This window comes from Pongo abelii, chromosome 4 (assembly GCF_028885655.2).
Source record: "Pongo abelii isolate AG06213 chromosome 4, NHGRI_mPonAbe1-v2.0_pri, whole genome shotgun sequence".
Lineage (NCBI taxonomy): Eukaryota > Metazoa > Chordata > Mammalia > Primates > Hominidae > Pongo > Pongo abelii.
Genome location: NC_071989.2, coordinates 113,433,394 through 113,456,981, shown reverse-complemented (window position 1 = coordinate 113,456,981; position 23,588 = coordinate 113,433,394).

Sequence of the window (23,588 nt, the reverse complement as noted above, 5' to 3'; positions counted from 1 at the left end):
GTTTGCACATTGCATTGGGTTATTGTGATGATTTAACTTTTCATCTAAAATACAACCTGCATCTTTTTATGGAATTGAATGTTGAAATGTCCAAGCTAGTATTTTTTATTGCTTCCTCAAATTGTCATTTAAGTTGTTCCTCTGTCAACACTTGAATAAGATGAGCTAAATATACAAGAGGCTTCCTTAAAATATCAGAATATGGAGGTCTTTATTCTTAAGTAATGGTACCCACAGTAGTTTGCACAATTTTTCAATATTCAATATCAAACTATTCAATAAATGTGTTTAGAGAAGAATTCTTTAATTTTTACTTCTTGTTATTAAGCCCACTTTTAGAGAGCTGACAATCCTTTATAAAATCATTATTTCCTGTTTTTCGACCACATTTGTCATTCCTGCCTTTTACAAATGTCTTCAAATCTAAAGCATTTTCTAGTTTACTTTTTAAATTTCTCTCTCTCTCTTTCTGTGCATGTATGTGTGTGTGTGTGTGTGTGTGTGTATGTGTGTATTGGTGGCAAGTTCACTGTGTAACAGATAGTAACATTTTACTGTAGTAAACATGGAGAATCTTCCAGGTAGTAGATTTTTAGATGTACTTTATTTATTGTTAATATACTTTTATCTTTCTCAGATTGCAGAAACTTTTGATAAATTTTATGTTGCTGGATCAACTTCTATTCTCTTCATTGTTGTGTATTAATACATTGGTTTTGATTAATTTACTGTCATCTAATGACATCAAATGGAAAGGTTAAAAATATTGTTTATAAATACGTGGCCTCAAAACTGCATGTCACATTTGCTTGCACGCTTGGCACAAACATGCTCAATGGTCACACATCATTACAATGAATCCCGAGAATTGTCCAACTCCACAACACTGTGCAAGGAAAGCCAGGTTGTTCTATTTCAAGAAGGAAGAATAAAAGAATGAATCAGGAAGAGTAAAAGAATGAATCAGTAAGAATAAAATAATGATTAGTGCTTTCTTTAACACAGTTATTTCTTATTTTTAAAGAGCTTCTTGTCATGTCTAGAGACGCTACAGGAGGTTCCGTTTGTGGTTGTGTTCTATATTTTTTACAGGACAATTATCCTATCACTGCATCATTTTGTTTGTATTCTCTATTATATTCTTTCTAGTTGCTTAAATCATATTATTTCTTATTTCCAACTTTACATTGAATTTCCTCATACTTTTCTTTAATGTCAGTAAAAATATTTTCAGAAATATTCTAATTTGCTTCTACTAATATATTTCTTAATTCTCTAATTTGTTATTTTGCAATCTATTTTTTTTCTGAATTCAAACTCTCCTTTTTATCTTATTCTGTTGTTTTATCTTCTTATTCCAGGCTTCTAGATTTAATGAATACATTTTCTGTTTAAATTTTTCTAAGTGTACCACTTGTGGAAATTTAATATCCCCCCCATCATTGTGCATTTTCTTTTACATTGGGCCTGTTTTCCAATTACTAAAACAGAAATTAATTCACTTTCAAATTTTAGTTTCATTTAATTAATGAAATTCTGTTACTTTAAAAATCGATCAAAGGGTACAAATCTTCAAAGTACTGGAGACATGATGTAAAGCATGGTGACTATAATAAGAATAGTCATTATATAATTAATAATAATGTATGGCATACCTGAATTTTACTAAGGGTGGATCTCAAGTATTCTCCCTACAAAAATAAAAAAAATAATAAAAATAAAAACAACCAACAAATGGTAACTATTGGGGTGATGGATATGTTGATATATGATTAGCTTAATTTTGGTAATCATTTTACAATATATATAGAGATTAAAACGTCAGAATTGATGATAGGAAGAAGCAATGTTACTTCTATTTCTTGATCCTTAAACTAGTTTCTAGTTCATGAGAGTACATTTTTATACATTCACTATTGATTGAGTTTATATACCACAACCTGTAAGATTATACTCCAATAGGGAAAGTGTTACCTGGAGTTGGAACCTTAGCTGTATTATCAACAGGCCATTTCATCACTTTTTCAAGCCACCTGTTTCTGGGATTTAGTGTAACATGATAAAATCAGTGAATCTCATGTTGTCAGTCAATTATTGTATCTCCTCTGTCTTTAACAAACCCTTTGATCTGAGGCAGTGCTCTATGAGATATAACATGAACATGTCTATCATTGTGTAAAACCCTCTAACGGTAAAGCTGCTCAGTGTTTCAAAGTCACAGAAGGAAAGCCCAAAATTGGAGTAGATATTTATTTCAACAAGGATATATTCCAGAATGGAAGGGATTCCAAGTAACTGATTGAGCCCAGCAGGGCTGTGCTCTCTCCTGTGACAGGGCAACACCGAGTTAAATTTAAAGTCCCCGTAACTACACTCTCCCTCTCTCAAGGGCACAGACTCTCTTCCAGCTGCACAGCTGCTGCTAGGGAATGGAGGAGCGATGCTGTTGGTGATATAAGACTGTCACTCCTGCCCTCTTCAATGTCTCTTTCAGTAATATAAGATTAAAAACAGGTACTATGTTTGCTCACCTGATTTTTGGTTTCGTGATTGTGCTTTCTTGGGTGCACATAGTTGTTAAAATTTGGTGTTCCTGCAAGGGGTGGAGGGGCAGTGAATGCTGTAAGCTTCTATTGTAGCATGTTGCTTTGTCCTTGCAGTACAAATTATTTAATCAGAATTTTAAGTTTCTTCAAAAAACATTTTCTCAAGTAAGCCAAATTAAATCACTTTAATGCATAGACACTTATACAAGTTAACAGGTAAAACATCAGAATTTTCACTCTAACTATATAAAACTTTTATTTGTCAATCATACCTTAATAAACCTGGAAAAAATCACTCTTGTACTTCACTATGCCGCACATTTTAGTGTTCTCAAAATTAATAAGGTAAGCTTGGTTCAAATCTTTAAATTGCCTCAACTTAATATGTGTGTTCCAACATGATATACCTCACAGTATAACTGAGAACTCTGTCTTGCCCTCTGAGTGACAGTGTGAAGACTAGGTGTTGTGCTTTATATGTTTTGCTGCTGTGAGGTAGCAAGGATGAAATGGGAGGTGAAAGACCAGCAGGTGTTTTGTATTGTCTTTCTAACAGAGTTGTACAGTACTGCTATGGGCTGAATAGGCAGCGGCCATCTACATGCCAACGAGAGAGACCTCAGAAGAAACCAACCTGCCTGACACCTTGATTTTGGATTTTTAGCCTCTGAAACTGTGAGAAAATAAAATTTTATTGTTAAGCCACCAGTCTGTGGACTTTACTATGTCAGCCCTAGCAAACAAATGCTTTCTGCCTTCTCTTTTGAGGTTGTGTCAAATATCCTGTGCATTGTTTAATCAACCATATTGGATGTATTATCCTCCAATGAATGTGTACAGTCTTGTGATTTAGAAATTCAGCTCAAGTCACTAAGGATAAATGAAAAAGTGATTTTTCTTGTCTCTGCTAAAATGCTGATATCCTGTCATAGGAACATCTCTTACAAAGGTTTTTTTTTTTTTTAATCCTTTTTGACAAGCCGTCTATTCCTTTCTGTGTGCCTGTGTTTATATTCAAATGAATTTACTTTAATTTTCAGAATTTTGTGAATTAAATTGTGTTGCCTGATGCAATTCTTCTCAAACTTAAATATGTAGTGAGGACATAATTTTCTGTTCCCATCTTTTAAAATTTTCAAATTAGAAGCACAATGTATTACTTTGTTGATTGCTGCTTTTAAAAGTTTTCTTAATTTAATTATTATGCTCATTTTTTACCTGTTAGAAGCAGATAGCAGATAGTAGAATTTAACCAGAAATAAGCTACACATAGCACTTAAATACAACTTTATGGCATCATAATCTTTACAGAAAATTATTAGTTATTTTTGCTATAATTAATATTAAATATTAGTTTACTTTAATACAGCTTTCCTAGAAGTTTGATATGAATGGAACATGATGGCATACATATCATTTCTTTCAAATATCAACAGAGAGTGAACTAATATTTTTCCCTTTCCAGAAAACAGAGATGTTCACAATCATTCTACTGACCTTAGAATTAATTTACACTAGTAGAGTTAATAAATGTTTCATTGTCAATATTGATGACAATGTTTATCCCAGTGAAAATCATTTATTTTTACAGTAAGGGTTGACCTAGGATCCTTTCTCTTTACCTCCTTTCAATTCCACAACGAATTCAAAGATACAGGTGCCACTTTTCAGTACAAGGCCAAAGCAGCTCCACTAGCAAACAGTACAACCTTTTAAATATTTTTCAGTCATTGCATCTGCAAGCTTCCTGCTCTTAAAGTGTTCGCAATTTCACTACAAAGACATAGAAAACCTGGTACGTGATTAGCATGGAATCTTTATGAGAAGAGCTTTGAACACCCTGCACAGGCTCCTCTTAACCAGTGAAGAGCAGTATCTTCACTATGCACCTTTCTTCTGGTGATATTCAGATATTGGGGAAACTTCCCTTGAAAAAGAATCCTCAAGTTTTGATGTAAGCAGATTTTGATTCACTTTTGTGCAAATAGATGATTTCCCCTCTTACTACGTGGAGGCAAAATATTTGGATATATTTTGGTCAATAAAGTCTAGAATATTTGAAAGAAATTGCTCATACATTTTTATAGATTTAATATGAAATAAATTAAAACATTCCTATTTTTATCCAACATATATACTGGTACCTAAAACACCAATATCAATGTTAAATTACACACAAAAAGATCATTTGGTAGGCAACTTTAAAAACAGCAAAATTTGCCTTGGAAATATTAATAGGAATAATGGCTTTGATCCTTGGCAGTAATTCTATTTACTATTATTTGAATTGGGCACACATATGAACAGTGATAGGCATCTTCACTGAAGTTTATAATAAAAATTATTCTTATTAAATAACTATAGTGATATAAAATAGGAAAATTGAAAATATGTTTTAATTGTGTTGTTAAGTTGTATAAGTGTCTATGCATTAAAGTGATTTAATTCGGCTTACTTGAGAAAATGTTTTTCAAAGAAACTGAAAATTCTGATTAAATAGTTTGTGCTGCAAGGACACAGCAACATGCTGCAATAGAAGCTTACAGCATTTATCCCCTCCCTACCCACTGCAGGAACATCAAATTTTAACAACTATCTGCACACAGAAAAGCACCACCACAGAACCAGAAATCAGGTGAGCAATCACAGTACCTGCTCTTAATCTTATATTACTGCAAGAGACATTGAAGAGGGCAGGAGTGACAGTCTTGAATCGCTAACACCACCCCTCCTCCATCCCCTAGCAGCAGCTGTGTAGCTGGGAGACAGTCTGTGCACTTTGGGGAGGGAGAGTGTAGTTATGGGGAACTTTACATTGAACTCAGTGTTGCCCTGTCACAGCAGAGAGCACAGCCCTGCTGTGCTCAACCAGTGCCTGCACACAGAGGGAATATTTGGACCAGATGTAGCCAGAGGGGAATTGTCCATCCCAATGGTCGGAATCTGAGTTTGTTGCTAAGCCTTACTGCCATATGCCAAAATGCTCTGATTTCCTGGTCAGGCTTGAAAGGCAGTCTAGGACCCAAGGACTACAATTCTTAGGCAACTCTTAGTGCTGTGCTGGGCTCAGAACCAGTGGACTAGAGTGGCATGTGACCTAGTGAGACACCAGCTGGGGCAGCTAAAGGAGTGCTTGCACCACCACTCCCCTCAAACCCAGAGGCAGTGCAGCTCTCAGCAACATAAGTGACACCTTCCTTCTGCTTAAGGAGAGGAGAACAAAGGGTAAAGAGGGTTTTGTCTTGCATCTTGGATACCAGCTCAGCCACAGTAGAATAGAGCACTGGGAAAAGTTGTAAGGTCCCCATTCCAGGCTCTAGCTCATGGATGACGTTTCTAGACACACCTTGGGCCAAAAGGAAATCCACAACCTTGAAGGGAACCCACAGTCTTAATGAATCATTAATGAACATCTGCTCATTGTAAATTATATATAAGGAAAAACTGAATATATATACTTAAATATATACATACTTAAAATAAGCCAGCTTTCACTTATTCAGTTCTTTCCAAGTGCTAAGTGTATTAGATATTATTATATAAGTAGGAAAGTTTTCCCAGTTTGCCACTTTCATCATTGCCTATATGAAAAACGTTTAATAATTTTAAAAACCTTAATTGTGATAAAATACATCTAACATTAAATATACCATCTTAACTATTTTTACGCATACAGTTTTGTAGTATTAAGTACAATTGGCATTGTTGTACAGCCAATCTCCAAAACTCTTGCAAAACTGAAACTATATCCCATTAAACAAAAATACTCTATTCCTCCTTACCAGACACTGGTAACTACCCTTCTACTTTCTGTCTTCATGAATTTGACTACTCTACAGTATTTGTGTTTTCGTGACTGGCTTATTTCACATAGTATTATGTCTGTGAGGTTCATCCGTGTTATAGCATGCATTATAATTCTATTCATTTTTGAGCTTGAGTAATATTGCATTGTATCTGTATGCCATGTTTTTATGCATTATATCATTGATGCACTGTATCATGCATTTTGTTTATGCATTGAATCATTGATGAACACTCGGGTGGCTTTCTTCTTTTAGCTGTTTACCATAATAATGCTGCAAACATAGGTAAAACCCAATTTTCTATTATTTTGAGTATCGAGCCAGAAATCGAATTGGTGGATGATACAGTCATTTTATTTTTGATTTTTTGGGAACTCCCAAAACAATCATAGCTGCACCATTTTACACTTATACTAACAACACACAGAGGTGCCAATTTATCTACATCCTTATCAACACTTGTTGCTTTCTCTTCTATTAATTTACTTATTTGATAGTAGACATAGTAATGGGTGGGAGGTCCTAGCTCATGGCAATTTGCATTTCTCTAATAGTTACTGGTGTTGAGCATCTCTTTGTGTGCTTGTTAACCAAGCTACTAAATTCGTTTGTCCATTTTTAAACTCAGAGTTTTTGTTATTGTTGCTGTTGTTATTGAGTTGTAAGAATTTTTTATACTGAATCTTAACTTTTTATTGGATGTATGAATTACAAATATTTCTCCCCTTCTCTTTGTTACCTTTTCTCTGTATCATTTCCTTTAAGAACAAAAATTTTTAATTTTGATATTGATATTGTCCAATTTTATCTATTTTTACTTTTTTTCTTGTACTTTTTGTGTCATGTCCAAGGAATCATTGCTAAATCCATTGTCATATTTTTTCCCTTAGGTTATTCTTCTGGGATTTTTATATTTTTAGCTCTTATGTTTAGGTCTTCCATCCAATTTGAGTTGATTTTTGTATAGAATTTAATGAAGGGTCTGCATTCATTCATTTGCATGTGACTATCCACTTTTCTGAGCACTATTTGTTTCACAGACTTTCTCATTTCTCCATTTAATGGTCTTGGCATCCTTATCAAAAATCATTTTACCATATATGAAAGGGCTTATTTCTGAGCTCTTTTGTCTATTCCAATTGGTCTATTTGTTGGTCTTTGTACTGTTACCATACTGTTTTGATCACTGTACTTTGTAGTAAGTTTTGAAAGAAGAAAGTATGAGACTTCCAGCTTTTTTCTTTTTTCCATGACTGTTTTGTCTATTTGAGGGTACCTTGAAATTTTATGTGAGTTTTACTACAGATTTCTCTATTTTGTAAAAATGCCATTGGGATTTTAATAGGGGTTGTATTAAATCTTTAGATTGCTTTGCACGGAATTGATACCTTAACAACATTAAACCTTACAATCCACGAACCTCGTTTGCATTTTCATTCATTTGTGTCTTCTGAAATTTCTTTTAGCAACATTTTAGTTTTTATTATACGAGTCTTTGACCTACTTGATTAAGTTTATTCCTAAGGACTTTATTCTTTTTGATGCTACTGTAAATGGAATTTTTAAAATAAATTTCCTTTTTGGGTTGTTCATTGTTAGTGTATATAAATACAAGTGATTTAGTATATTAATTTTAGATATTAGTATATCTAATTTAGTATATTAATTTAGATATATCTAAATTAGTATATCTAATTTAGTATATTAATTTAGATATTAGTATATCTTACAACTTTGCAAATCCACTTTCTGGTTTGAACAGTTAAATAAAGACATCTATTGAATGGACATCTTTGTCTTCTTTGTAATCTTAGGTGAAAAACTTTCAGTTTTTTACCATTGAGTGTAATATTAGCTGTGGGATTTTCCTATATGGCTTTTTTATGTTGAGGCGCTATTCTATCCCAAATTTGTTCAGTGTTTTTATCATAAAAAGGTGTTGAAGTTTTTCAAATACTTTCAGATCAATAAAATGATTATGTGAGAGATTTTCAACTATTATATTAATGTGATGTATTACACTGATTGATTTTTATATGTTGAGCCATCCTTGAATTCCAGTAATAAATTATAGTTGGTCATAGTGTAAAAAGTCTTTTAATGTGCTGTTTAATTATATTTTCTAATTATTTCTGAGAATTTTTGCATCAATACTTCTAAGAGATATTGTTCTGTAGTTTCATTTTCTTGTAGTGTTTTTGTCTGACTTTGCTATCAGGAAAATGCTAACCTTATTTAAGGATTTTTGAATAATGCTCCCTCCTCTTGAATTATTGAAGATTTTGAGGTGATTTGTGATAATTTCTTTTTTAATGTTTGGTAGAATACACCAATGAAGTCATTTAGGACTGTGCTTTTCTTTGTTGTGAGACTTTAAATTACTGACTTATTCTCCTTACTTGCTTTAGTTCTCTTCAAATTTTCTGTTTCTTTATGATTCAGTCTTGTTTGGTTGTGTTTTTATAGGAAATTATAAATTTTATATAGGTTATCCAATTTGTTTTCAAGTAATTGTTCACAGTATTCTCTTAAAATTCCTTTTATTTCTGTAAAATTAGCTGTGATGTCCTTTTTTTGTTCCTGAATATAGTTAGTTGTCTTCTCTTTTTCTTAGTCAATATACGAAAAGTTTTAGCAATTTTGTTGAGTTTTTTTTGAATAAGCATCTCTTGGTTTTACTTTGGTTTAACCACACACAGCATAGACTGAATCCTACTCTCAAGCTAAAAGGTGTATAACCAGGAAACACATCTGGTACTATTCCTTTCATCCCAGGAGTGTCTTCTGCCTCTTCCAGAATTTGTCTTCTTTTGATTTTTCTCCAGTGCATTTAGGTAGTGTGTGTGTATAGAAATTTGTCCAAAATGTTTAGCTGTTGTATGTGGGTGAATTGGTCCAATGGTATCTACTCAACTATAACAAAAAGGGAAAATTCACTTTTCAAATTTTGCTGCTAATTGGATTTATCAAGGAAAACTTCCTAAGGAGTAGAAAATCCTATGCTTGTTTTTCACATACATCAGGCTTCTAGACTTTATAATATGCTATATAATATAACCATTAAATTTGGGGATTTGGGATGTTTTGATTTAATGTGCTTTTGATTGATGTCAATAAATTTACCCAGAGTGTAGTCACTATACAGAAAAACTGACTCTTAAATTTTAGCTCTGCACCTCTAAAAAGATACCAGGAGACACTCTTGATTAGATATTAGCCAATCATTGAAACTTTTGTATCTTTCTTTATACATGTGAGACATAGAACCATAGAGTACAAACTTTCACAGCTGTTGAGACAATGCAGTAATGGAGTAATAAAAAATATACTAGACAATAGAATTCATAAACAGAAGACTCACCAAAAAAAAAAAAAAGACAGTAAAGATCTCATGGTCAGGTAGTAGAATATCAAAGAGAGTAAAGAAGGGACATTCTTATTCTCATAAGAATTTTCACCTATTGGAGTTGTGATAGGAGCATTAGATTTAGTATGTTATGATTCTTGCTAGCAATTTTGGAGTCCTTGTGTTAGTAAATATACAGCTGATTTAACAAATATGTCTGTAACACTAGTTCAAAAGAAAACCGGGACAATTCTTAGACTAGATACAAATCATGAATCTGCTGACAAAATTGTTGAATAGCAAGAGGGTGAACTTATGTTAATCAGCATTGATTATTTGTATACTCTACACATTTACATGATTCTTACAGTTACAGACTACTTTGCTTATTATCTGACTTTTACCTATGGTATTTATTTGGCATGTTAGGCTTCTGTGATTAATGAGATTTTAACACCCAGGTACCAGCGCAAAATTACATCAGCTTGTTCAAATTTTCTTCTTTAGGTCAGACTAAATCTAAGTTTAGATATTTATCCATGAAATTTATCACTTGACTATTGAAAAATTTTGCTAGCTTTAACAAACTAAAAATTTGCTTACTGACAGTTTACTTAATGCCAAATAATATAGTATCATTTGAAAGAACTTGTTCATTAAATATTGAATCAATTATAATTACTTAAACAGCACTTAATACCTTGCCTTAGAGTTAATAGTCAACAGAATGATCCTTGGGTTAAGTGAAGACTAATGGTTAAAATAAATGAAGTATAATTTGCAAGAATTTTTCATTGTGTTAATTCTTTCCATAGCAATTTCAGATACTGAAATGTGAAAATTTGGACTTACAGTGTTCAAGGTTTTCTTTTAATGTCTGTGACAGTGACTAGCCTGAATTGTAATGATGTCCTACAGACATTTTAGTATAAACTGTAAATCATTGCCTAGGGCTAATTTACTCAACTTTTTTTGTATAATAGTTTCATTGTGTTCTATTCCAACTAAAATAAAATGAATAAATTATATTTTATTAGTCCAATGGTATTTTATTTTTTGTGAATTCATATAAGAAAAAGTGCTAAAATGTTTGAGAAGCCAAGCAAACTGTCACAAAGTATGCTGTTAAGGAGGGAGGAAATTATTGAAATGAAAATATGACAATTAGTCTGATCTAGTATTTTTTCCCATTAGGCTGGTACTAACACTAAATAAACTGCTGATGAAGTGTTATTGTTTAGAATATAATTAACAGTGAATAGTCCTGTTCTCTATATCAATAAATCATGTTAACTGGCATAGCTTTGGGAGATGGAAAACAAACAACTCTTCAAAACAAACATAGTTTTAATGAGCTGTATTGAATAAGGGTATTCAAATCCTTCTATCACATCTAATCCAACTCTACTTGGCGGTAAGAGATCTGAGCATAATTGATAAAAACATCAAGCAAATCTTAGGACATAATTTCTTAAAAAATTATGCTGATTTTTTTTCACTCAAGTATGCTGTATGTGTATTACCAACTATATGGGAAAAAGTAAACATATTGTTCTGGGTCCTCTGGGAAGAAGACACTAAGATAAAGGTAAAGATAAATGTGCAAATAGTGGAAATACCTATGAGAAAAATGAGAAGGAGCCAGTAGGTTGGGAGAGCTGTTTGATGCAAGTGATGCAAGTATGACCCAGAATGAAGAAAAGAAAAAGAAGAAGGGAAGGTTAAACAGAAGCATTGTAGACTTTGCAGACTGAGTGCAGATTTGTGAAATTTTCTGCTAGGCTGTCAGAGAGGACTCAAGTTAAAGTTACATAACAGAGGATTCCTGTGTCTTCCAGAAATAGGCCTGCCTCACTTTCTCTGCTACGGTCTGTCATTGGCTAGGAGGAATTCATGAGAAGCATGATCTTGTTGGAAATATAGCAATGGGTTTACAGGTGCTGCAGCTGGGGTACTCAGCCGATTATACTGCCTAAATTAAATCTGAGGGGCACCTGCATTATAAACATTAAAACATACAGCACTGGATAAATAAATGATCTATAATCTACATAACAGACCATTCAATAGTAATTAAATCAATCTACATGTATTTTTATGGATTAAAAACAACATATTTATTAGTGAAAGAAACAGGTTTTGGGGAAATACTTAAGAGTGTGATCCCATTTGTACAAAAAGAACACAACTTCCTTTAAAAGTATCTATGTATGTACCTGCATATGCACAAATAGTTTGTGGAAAGACAAATAGAAAGTAATTAACGTTGGTTATTTCTAAGGAAGTGGAAGAGTAAATAATGAGAATTTCCTTTTTTGTATCATTGCGTATTGTTGAGTATCATAAACCTACCCTGAATGAACAAACATTAAAAAACAAATTGTACTTTTGAGAGTCCAGGCTGTAGTAGAAACATCACCAACTGAAAGTTATGAGAAATAATTTTCTAGTTTTCAATCTTACTGGTTGGGTGAATTATGTGAATGATTATCCTCTGTGTCTGTTTTATCACTAGTCAAAGGACAAGCTCCTACTGTATAATCTCTAAATTTTAAAATGCCTGCACAAAACCAAGTTTTGAAGTTTTTTTTATATGATCTTCTAGTACTTACCTAAATGCAAATAGACTTCTGCATAATTCCAATTTTGGTGAAAAGAGCATTTTGTATTTTGCTTTTTAATTTAATAGTCATCAAAATTATTTTTGGGGTGAAAAAAATTTTTTTAACTTTTTTTAATACACAGGTGCCTCATGTCTCATGAGATTTGGGAAAAATTCCGACCCCTGACACTTAGACAAGTATCACTCACAAGAAAACTAAAGGGAGGCTTGAAGAGCTCCACACGTTCCCACTGAGATTACCACCCTCCAGTCACACACAGGCCTTCAGGATTGCTTTCTGCCTTACCGCTACAAACTGCCTGGAAATTTGGTCACATAAGAAGGCCACAGTTAGAATGAATAATCCATCTTTTCCTAATAGATCATGAGAAGTAGTAACCCCACATAACGCTATGCTCAGCACCTTCATCTTCTGTAGTTATTTATGCTTTTTAGGCAATCTCAGTTCCATGAAAACAAGCAAAAAATAAAACAAAGCTTCAAAGATGAAATCACTTTCTCCACTGGGGTCTTAATTATATACTCAAATGTGGTTGTTGATATACGTGATCAGTTTGTTGTACTAAAATACACACTCCCATGAGGGCAAAAATTTATCTTTCTAGTTATCAAACACTTTGTGGGTATTATTTTATTATCACTACTATGAATAGTATTACTATCAACATCATCAGTGTTGCTTTGACTGCTCACTGGGCTTGGGTAGTCTAAACTCCAGCTATCTGAGGGAACAATAATTATAAAGGGTAGAAATATCATTGTCTCTGCTGTAGGCCAGGTATGCGATATTAGGTAGGAGAACGATTTCCTGACAGAGCAAAATCTTTCTGCTCTTCAGTCTCTTCATATTTTTCTAGTGGTAGACTTGGAAAGGATTCAGCCAACATTTTTTTTTTTATTTCATTGACTTGAAGGTGTTTAAGAGTTCTCATACTCAATTACTGCACTCTTCTTCCAGAGATTCCACAAATCTCAGTGGGCCAAATTCAACCAAGGATCTATATTTTTCTGCTTCTCACTGCAGGACTGTCAGGGAACCACAGGTTCTGATCTAACACAAAGGAACATTTTCACTAGCTTTGTTCTTCCTGTTTCCAGTAGCATCTGAGTTCTCACTTGTCTTTTAGACCCAGCACCCGATTAGTTCAGGAAAGGTAGCTCAGGAGTTGGACGTGAAAATAAACAAGATGAAATAATATTATCATTTTCGTGAAATTCTTTGTTAGTTTATTTATATTGTAAATAGTTTTAAATTCATATATTATTTAGTTTGCTTTATTGTGTCTTTTTTGTTGGTTTGATTCCTTTCCTTATTCCTCTCTTAAGCATTTAATGACATGTAATTAATTTTTAAAAATATTTTAATGAAATAAAATAGGACATATTCAAATCTTACTCATTTATTAAACTTCATTATGTCTTATGACTAATATAGAGAGTGCTGTGACATATATTCTCATTAAGAAGCTACTTGATGTAGCTAACGTCTCCCAGATACTGTTGAAGTGAGCAATCAGAGCTCTGACCTTAACTTACCTGAATTCTGCCACCTTCATCATAAGCTCTGTTCTTGCCATCACAGATTTTAAAATATGCTTTAAATATATTTTAATAATACCTCATATTTTTATATTTCTTTACCACCTACAAATCACAGTAATAAAGCACAAGATTCTTTCCATTTTTCTTCTCTCATTCTTTTCCCCAGTCAAAAAACTTCAGATCAATCAACCATGCTTGTCTAGCACACAATTGATATCCAGTTTAGAAAACACTTTTTTCTTTGCAAATAATAGAAGTCTTTTCAGCCTATTTGGCAAGGTAACAATTGAGTCAATTTCCTAAAGTATACCTGTTATACTTTCCAATAAATTTCTTAGTTTCAACTCACTGATATTTTCCTTGCAGTATATATTCCTACATAGTTTGCTTCTCTCCCTTCAAACTGGAATGTTGCTGCTCATATTTTAGAAAGCCAAATTGATGGTAGTTTTGTTTGTTTGTTTTCTTTTGTTTTGTTTTAATTACTGACATTGGTTTTCAGGACTTTTTTTCCACTTCAGATTTCCTGATTTCTTCTTTTATCAAGAAGATATTTTGGAAACATGTAGAAAAATTTTTATATTTTCTCCTTTATTATTTCTTCTGACATTTAAAGTGTAATTACCTTGATATTTTAAATTTATTCACTCCAGATCACTTTGAAGAAAATCACTTCTGCTTTCGCATTTACTGTGTGCTTATTTATCTCTTCTTTTTTGTCTTTTCCATTATAGTTTAAATGCAACAACAATAAAATTAAGAATACCTGCTATGTGTTCTTCCCAAAGTAAGCACTTAGGATAAAAAGTTAAGTAAAATATAATTTGTGTTCTTAGAATAAGCTCATCTATAAAGAGGAAAGATAGTGAACATTATAAAATACATAAAGTGCTTTAACTGCTGGATTTGCCAAAGTCAGAGAGAAGACTTAGGAAGATATGATAAATCTGCCTGAAGTAGATGGGGATATCATCACAGAGAAGGAATCATTTTGATATATACTTAAGAAGAAATAGTACAGAGCCTGGTAGAGATATAAACTAAAAAATGAGCTATCTGCAAATGTGGAGCTATTTTAAAGGACTAATGGCTCCTCAAATCTATCCTCTAAAAAGGAATAGAAGAATAAAATAACAAAATAGCAACAAAAGCGAATGATCATTCATGAGGTGCTTGCTTTCCTGTCTCTGAAGGATTGGACTAACAAAAGGGAAAACAGTAAATGTTTTCCTTTGAAGAAATTAAAGATTTTTACTTTTCCCACTGATTGTTACCATTTCTTAAAATGTTTCCTAAATATCTCCATAGAATTGTTTCAGAACCAATTCATGAACATAATGAAACTTCTCTTATCATTTAATCAACTTATCTTATTTTAACTCAAAAAGTAGTATATAAGGCCAAGCTGGTGGCTCAGGCCTGTAATCCCAGCAATTTGGGAAGCCGAGGAGGTTGGATCACCAGTACAGGAGTTCGAGACCAGCCTGAACAACATGGTGACACCTAGTCTTCACAAAAAAGACAAAAATTAGCCAGGCGTGATGGTGCACACCTGTTATCCCAGTTATTCTGGTGGCAGAGGTGGGAGGATCAGCTGAGCCCGGGGAGGTTGAGGCTGCAGTGAGCTATCACTGTGCCACTGCACTCCAACCTGGGCAACAGAGTGAGACCTTGTATCCAAAAAAAAAAAAGTATTACATAAGTTGATATAACTTACTCATTAAGATTTATTCCCATAAAATTTGACTATTCCAGGAATTTATATCTAAAAGTGAAACTGATTTCACCATGTAAAACACACCAGAATATTCTTCAGACTTAGGCCCATGAAAACGAACAAATGAAAAAACACCAAAATGTATGGAAAGGTATGGAAAAAAATGCTCAGAGTGGAATTTTAGAGAATGAGTAGGGCATGATTATCAAGACTGAAATCATGTCAAATTGGCAGGACCTTGCATGCATTTGGAAATATTTACTCAGTTTCCTAAAATGATATAACTCATATCATCTTCATTGTTGTTGAATTTCTTTGAAAATAGAAATACACTTCGATTTAAAAAAACTGTTGATATACATGAAATTTTTCCAAAACTTTTAGAACACTTAAATTCCAGTAGGTAGAAGTATTTTAGTAGATATTTGATCAGTTTTGTATGCATGTGTGTGTGTACCTTACTTTGAAACAAAGTTTTTGCATATTCTTTAATGCTATGCTAGAAATAGGTTTTGGTCTGTTAAATAATCTAGAATATCTCAAATCATAAAAAAACCGCTAGAGTTGAGGTCTTTGCATATTATTGACATTGATTGCCTGACTCTTGATGCACATAAACCATCATCCTGTTGGTAGCTTACTAACAGAAGGCCTTTGATTGAGATAACAGCCACATTCTAAATTGAACTCTGTCAGAACACGTATTTTATTAATGATTCAGATGACTTACAACTACACAAATTCAAACTTATTTAATACCCCTAAGACAGTTAGTATGCTTACTGAGACAAAGAATCATCTACATGTGCATTATTGTTTGGCTAACCAGCATAGATGTTGCTATTGTTTCTGTAATTTGAGCAGTTTATCTCCTATATCTGCTATAACTCTTTTCTTCCTGTATGGTGATGGGGGATGTAAAAAATAAAGAAGATTTATCTTAATTTCTCTGCACTTTGATATCCTCAACAAACTCTCTGTCACCCATACTCATGCCTGCCTTTGATCAAAAAGGGGCTTTACTTTTCCCTCTTTTGGTTCCTGACTTGACTACCATTTTCTGCACATGAAGCATACACACAAAAGCCTAAAAAGAAGTTATTTACTTAAAGTGTATTATTATATTGAGACCATACAGGAGAATAAAAGTTGAAAGTAAAACACACAGACCATTTACACAGTCTCACATACAGACCCACACTCACACATCCAACAGGTGTTATTTTCCCAAGTTTAGCTGACTTTGCTGTTTGATGTCTTGTGGCAATTTGGGAACTGACTGACCAAATTAACAACGGTTCCTAGATGTTTTATATATGATATTGATTCCAATTAGATCACCTCTATCATGCATTGAATTATGTCTTTATTATTCTAAAAGAAAATTTAAATCCTTCCCTATTTTGGATTATAGTCTAAAGTCTTATTCAATTAATTTGATGCCCAACAATATTAAGGATAGTCACTCATTTTGATTTTCTAACTGTACCCTCCTCCCAGTGAATGGGTAGAGGGTGGGGCATAAGTAATGCCACGGCCTTTATCCTTCCCCAAGTCAAACGGGTCCTGCCTCTTTGTAAAATACCTATATGCCCTGTGCTCTGAATATTACAATATAGTAATAATGAATTCAATACTTTTGTGGCATAGTTTTGTTATAGTTTTATTTTTTAATGTAACCTACCCCCATGTAGAAAAGCTGTGTAATATAAGAAGCTGACTAAGTATCCAACGGAATCCTTTGTTTTGTTTTGATTTTTGTTGTTGCTGTTTTAGCAGTAACCTCAAAAAGGACTCTTAAAGTAAATAGGCTTCCTGCTATTACAGTTCAGTCTGCATTTTATGTTTGATAGCTCTAAGAGCTGCTTTTATTTATACTAGTGCTTTATACTCTTTCACCTTAGGCCTCATTATCAACTGAATTTCGAATCTTTACAGTATAAACCTTTTCTTCATTTTACTGCAGCATGGATTTTGTTTGTTTTCATGCCATATCTGAAGTTATTAATGGAGTTTCAATTAAATAACATGAATAGCATGGTCAGTGGGTTTGCAGTTCTCCCACTGTCTTTTTGCATTGGCCATTTATTCTTTATATCAGGAAGGCTGCTGTAAAATAAAGTAGTCTCTACAACTTTACATAAAGTACAATTACAATCTCTTTTGTCTAATTCAAACCAGTTCACATATGGAAATCTTTCTATGGCCTTAGTTTATTTTTATACTTTCTATAGCCATTCTTGATGGCCTTCAAATCCCTGCTGCCAGGTTCTTTAAAGCATGCCCTTTGTAACATATATTTTGAGTTACAAAAAATTACCTCATGCTATTCTTTCCTTTTAAAGTATATTAAGTTCTTAGTATAGTCTCATTTTTAGCCTATTGATGACTACTTCAAAATCTATAATTTAGAGACACTCTATGTATCACTATCTGTTTTCTCATAGGGTGAAAAGGCCCAAGTAGTGTAAATATCTGACTCAGTCTACCAAGCATTTATCACCACTTTTTCTTAGTAATCTTTTCAACATGGCCATTAGTATAATCAGCACATAATTTATAAACTCTGTATTAACTAAAACATGGAGAATACCATATGCATTTTCTTTACCAATATCCATATACTTTATGATAAAAAACTAGGATATTCCTATTTTCTTCTTAAGGCAAATAACAGTATTGCTTCTATTTAGTACAATGATACATAAAACAATTAAGGTTTTATAACTTACTAAGAAGTAAAACAATGATTTTTTTTCTCTTCTTATTTTAAAATAATTTACAAAATAAGCAATAAATATATCCAATGTTGAGGTAATGATTACAGATAAATTGGATACATCTACATTGTGTAGCATTCAGGGGAAAAAATCACATGGTTTTGAATGAAATGTTACAGAACTATTTTTCTTGCATAATGTGAATTAAATACAATTGAAGATCATTCCCACACAAAGCAGTTAACATTGTCTTTGTAAAATAAATGTATGTAAAATAACCAAATATACAGAAAAGATACACAACAATATTATTTTCATTATTTTTAAGCAGTAAGAATGATTAAAAGAAACTTTAACCTTATCTCTAAAGTTCTTACATACTTAAATAATAATCTTTTACTACTTGTGTATTTTTAAAATTATATAGTTATTAATAACTAAATATGCCAATTTACCATATTTAAAATATTCATTTTAATTCTTGAAATTGTCTATATGTTTTAAATGTGAAAAATAAAGTAATATTAGCATAACTGTAGTATTTAAAAGCCAGGATCCTTTTATTGTTATGTATGTACTCACCTGAGCTATATGCGAACAAAGTAAAATTGTTTACCTAATCAGTGTCTATATATAATTCACAATGAAATTAGGAAGCTATATCTAAACAAAAGTAAAATTGAAGCTTAAATTAAAGTAAAATTTGTAGATACAATTGAAATGTATATTAAATGCAAATATGTAGATGTGCAAAGTTTAAATTTGAAAATATTGAAGATAAAATTTCATATTAAGGAAGTTTTATCCTGAATAACCTCAGTATGTACTACATGCAGGTGAACAGCTGAACTTTTGCTAGGAAGGTAAAAGAGACAGTTTTATCAAAGAAAACCGAAGGCACTTAAGGTTATTTTTAGAAAGAAATGAATTTAGAAGAAATACAAAAAATCTGATTAAAAGATAAGACAGTACGAATGAAACAAAACCTTATTGTATTCCTATGCAAAACATTAAAGGAATGTGTGTGTGTGTATTTGTGAACTCTGATGTTTATTCATGCTCTTTCACAAATTATAAATTGTCTTCTTTGAGCATCTGCAAAATGTCACTGAATTTTTATTAAAATACCTCAAATTGTGAACAGCTATTGGTAAATTTACCTTTGTAGATAATTTTGCCTTTATATTCACTCATATTATGATTAGTTTCTTGTTTTAATATTGCATTTGTGTGCAGAAAAGGCTGAATTGCTGTAGCAATATTACATCTAAGCCCATAAATATTTGCTCACCTTTTATAGAACAAGACAATAATGATGTCAGAAAAAAATCAGTGAGATTATCAACTTTCTTTATTGGTAGAAAACCAGGAGTGACTTTCAGCAGATGGTAATTTTAACTTCATATTTTTACCCTGGCTATGTCAAAGATTTTAAGTCTGATTTTACAATAAATCATAAACAACAACAAGAAGAAATAGTCCTAAAATAAAGCACTCGTGGATTATATGTTTCCCATTCACCAGTGAAACTAAACCTGGAAACTTAATTTATTCTGCTTGGATTTCTTGAGATACTGGAAAAAAAATTTGTAGATAGGTTAACATCTAGAATTTTTCATAATTAAAAAAATAATGATACAGGGAGAAACTTAACTAAGAAGAAGTGAAATATAACTATGAAAACAGAATGAAAATTCACACAAACAAAGCTTTGCTGAAATAATTAAGTGGATATTCTAATCTTTGCAGTTTTTCAAGGCAAGGCTAATGGCAGACTCTTCTAATAGGAATCTTGTAGTTAGCCAATAACATACTTCACTGCTAACTAAAAATCTAAAGATTCAACTTTGCAAATACCTTCTCAAAATCAATAATACTTTGTTTTCAGAGTCATAAGGAATGCTAACTTTAACTGACTGTAACTATAAGGTAAATAAATATACACTAAAAATATTAAGGAAACATTTAAAGAGGCCTATAGATGTTGAAGCTACAAACATTAACGAAGACAACCACATGTAAATTTACAACAACAACAAATCTTATTTACTTTGACTTCTCTTTCTTAATACAGCCTTCGCTTCTGCCCTTAAAATTCTCATTTATATCAGCTTCTAACAGGATTTAGGTCCCGTCATTGCTGCTCTCTGTAGAGGCCTGACAATTAAGGGGAGTTCATGAGAGTGCTTGGTAACATTCAATATCTTCTGTTAGTTAGGAATAAACGTTTGTCAGATTTTTGTTTAAAAAAAAGCAATTGGAATAAATTATACAATTAAGTCTTGCCAAGTAAAATGTTATCATCTACTCTTACAATAGAAAAGTATGCATAACATGAACAGAGTATTTTAAAAACATGTTTTAGTATACTTAATCTCCAGCACTCCCATTTTTCACCTGGGAAAAATGAAATCGTGATTTCAGTGATTTGCCTAAAGTCATGCGACAAATTAAGAATAGTATGCAAGTCAAAAATTATCCCTCTGGAAGTTTAAAATAAGAGACATTAGCAATGAAAATAAAGGACAAGGACAGGTGAGTAATTATTTATCAAGTATAAATGTGAGTTGACAAATTCTTACAAACTGGGAGAAGGAACTTGAAATTTGCTTTAAATGTTTTAATGTGGAGTGTGACAAGCACACCAGTAATAGACATATTTCAGGAGATAATTGAAAAATAAACATAGTTTTAGAAATCAGACTGCAGAAAGACTGTGGATGACATGGACTTCTCTTCCAAAAAAGAAACATGAACACAATACAGAAAAGGATTAAAATGAAGGGACATTTTTAAAAAGTATCAGAAAATATTACCATTTAATCTTTACTAAAATGGATTTCAGAACTCAATGTATGCTATTTTGATAATTATTTCTTAATATATTGGTTTATAAATAAAATTTTGTGTCTAATTGTCTAATGTGTTAATACTAAATCTGGAAATTTCCCACAATTCTTCATAATATATATTTTTCTATAAGATAATTTTCTTCAAAGTGCAATGTTTGTAGGAAATAACATGGAACTCTTACATTAGAAATTACCAAGAGGTGAATAAAAATGAAAGTAAAAGTGATTCATAGGAGAGACAACCAAAGTTTATTTGTGAATCTTTAATATTTATTAACATGATTGTTATGCAGTCACTTTACCTGAATGGTGAACCATTCAGCTTTCCCAATTTCCATAAGAATGAGAAAAATATATTCTGCTATACCAATTTTTAATAATTCCCTAACAGTCTTGATACAGTTTTATAAGTAGTAAGCAATAATTCTGTTTTCCGTGGAATACTTATATCCATTTTCAAGTACAAAAAAATTAAAAGGGAATTATTAATCCAAAATAGGTAAATTAATGTATGATAGATTCAAAGTTTATGCTAATAATGACCATGATTATTTCCTTAGACAATTTGTAACATTTTAAATTGCACATTATTGGTATATTACCAACTTATAATTTATGAAGATTGTTTTCTACAAATAATGTTTTATATTATGGTGGATCATACGTATTCCTTGAAAATATTGTTTCCAAAATTAGTTTTTGTGTATTAACATTTTACTGCAAAATGTAAACATTTTTTGCTCGTTATAGGCAAAATTCCAATTGTCAGGACCAAAGGTTAACCTGGTAACAGCACAAGCCCTTTAGAAATTAAGTTATTTTAGTGCTGTACTAGTACTATTGTTCTTAGAAGAACAATAACATAGAAAACTAAAATAAGAGAAGTAATAAATTGTATTAGTAAGGCTAATAACTTCTCAGAAGACTTAGTTTTACTTTTTTCAGCTCTATGGAGCTATAATTGACAAATAAATATCGTATATATTTAAGGTATAAGTGATAATTTTGTATATATATATGTATTGTGAAATTATTACCACAAATAAGCTAATGAACATATCCATCACCTCACATAGTTACTTTTGTGTGTGTGTGGTGAGTACACCTAAGGTTTACTCTCAGCAAATTTCTCGTATCCAGTACATGATTATTAGCTATAGTCTTAATGCTGTACCCTAGATCTCCAGAGCTTATTTCTCTTATAATTCAAATTTGTACCTTGTGACTCAATTCTCCCAATTACACCCATCACCAGTCCCTGGCAACCACCATTCTACTCTCTGTTTCTGAGTTCAACTTTTTGAGATTTGCATATAAATAGTATTATGCAGTGTTGGTCTTTCCATATCTGGCTTATTTCACTCAGCATAATGTCCTCCAGTTTCATCCATGTTGTCACAAATGGTAAAATTTCCTTCTTTTTAAAGACAAATAATAATCTATTCTTTGTATATATATGCACATATACACACATATATATTTCATTTTTAAATTTATTCATTCATCAATTTATGCAAGTAGTTTCTACATATTTGCTATTGTGAATTCTGCTCCAGTGAACAACAGTGCAGACATAACTTCAAGATAGTAATATTATTTCCTTTGCATATATATCCAGTCGTAGGACTGCTAGATCATTTGGTAGCTCTATCTTTAATTTTTTTGAAAAAACTTCATGTGTTTTCCACAATGGCTGTACCAATTTATACTCCCACCAACATCATATAGGATTTCTTTTCTCCACCACATCGCCAAGGCTTGTCTTTTGAATTTTTGATAACAGCCATCCTAACGGAGTGAAGTGTTATCTCATGGTAGCTTAAATTTTATTTCCCTGATGATTAGTGATGGTGAGCACTCATATACCTCTTGGCTATTTGTATGTCTTTTTTGGGAAAATGTCTATTCAGGTCCTCTACCCATTTTAAAATCAGGTTATTCATATTTGCGCTATTGAGTTGTATGTTTCTTACATGTTTTGTATGTAGAGTGCTTACTGAATACATAAGTTCCAAATATTTTCTTCTCATACTGTCAGTTGTCTTTTAGTTTGTTGATAATTTCCCTTACACGGCAGAAGATTTTTAGTTTAATACAATCCCTTTTGTCTGTTTTTGCTTTTGTTGCCTGTATTTTTGGTATCATATCTAAAAAATAATTACCAAGACCAGTGTCAAATAAGTTTTTCTTAATGTATTTTTCTTGGACTTTTTGGTTTCAGGTCTTATGTGTAAGTCTTTAATCCATTTTGAGGTTATTTTCACGTACGGTGTAAGATACAGGTGCAATCCTTTGTTTACATTTGGATATCCAGTTTTCCCTACATCTTTTACTGAAGAGACTATTCTTTCCTAGCACCTTTGTCAAAGATTAGTTGCCAGTATACGTGTTGGTTTCTTTCTGGGCTCTGTATTCTGTTCCATTTGTCTGTATGTC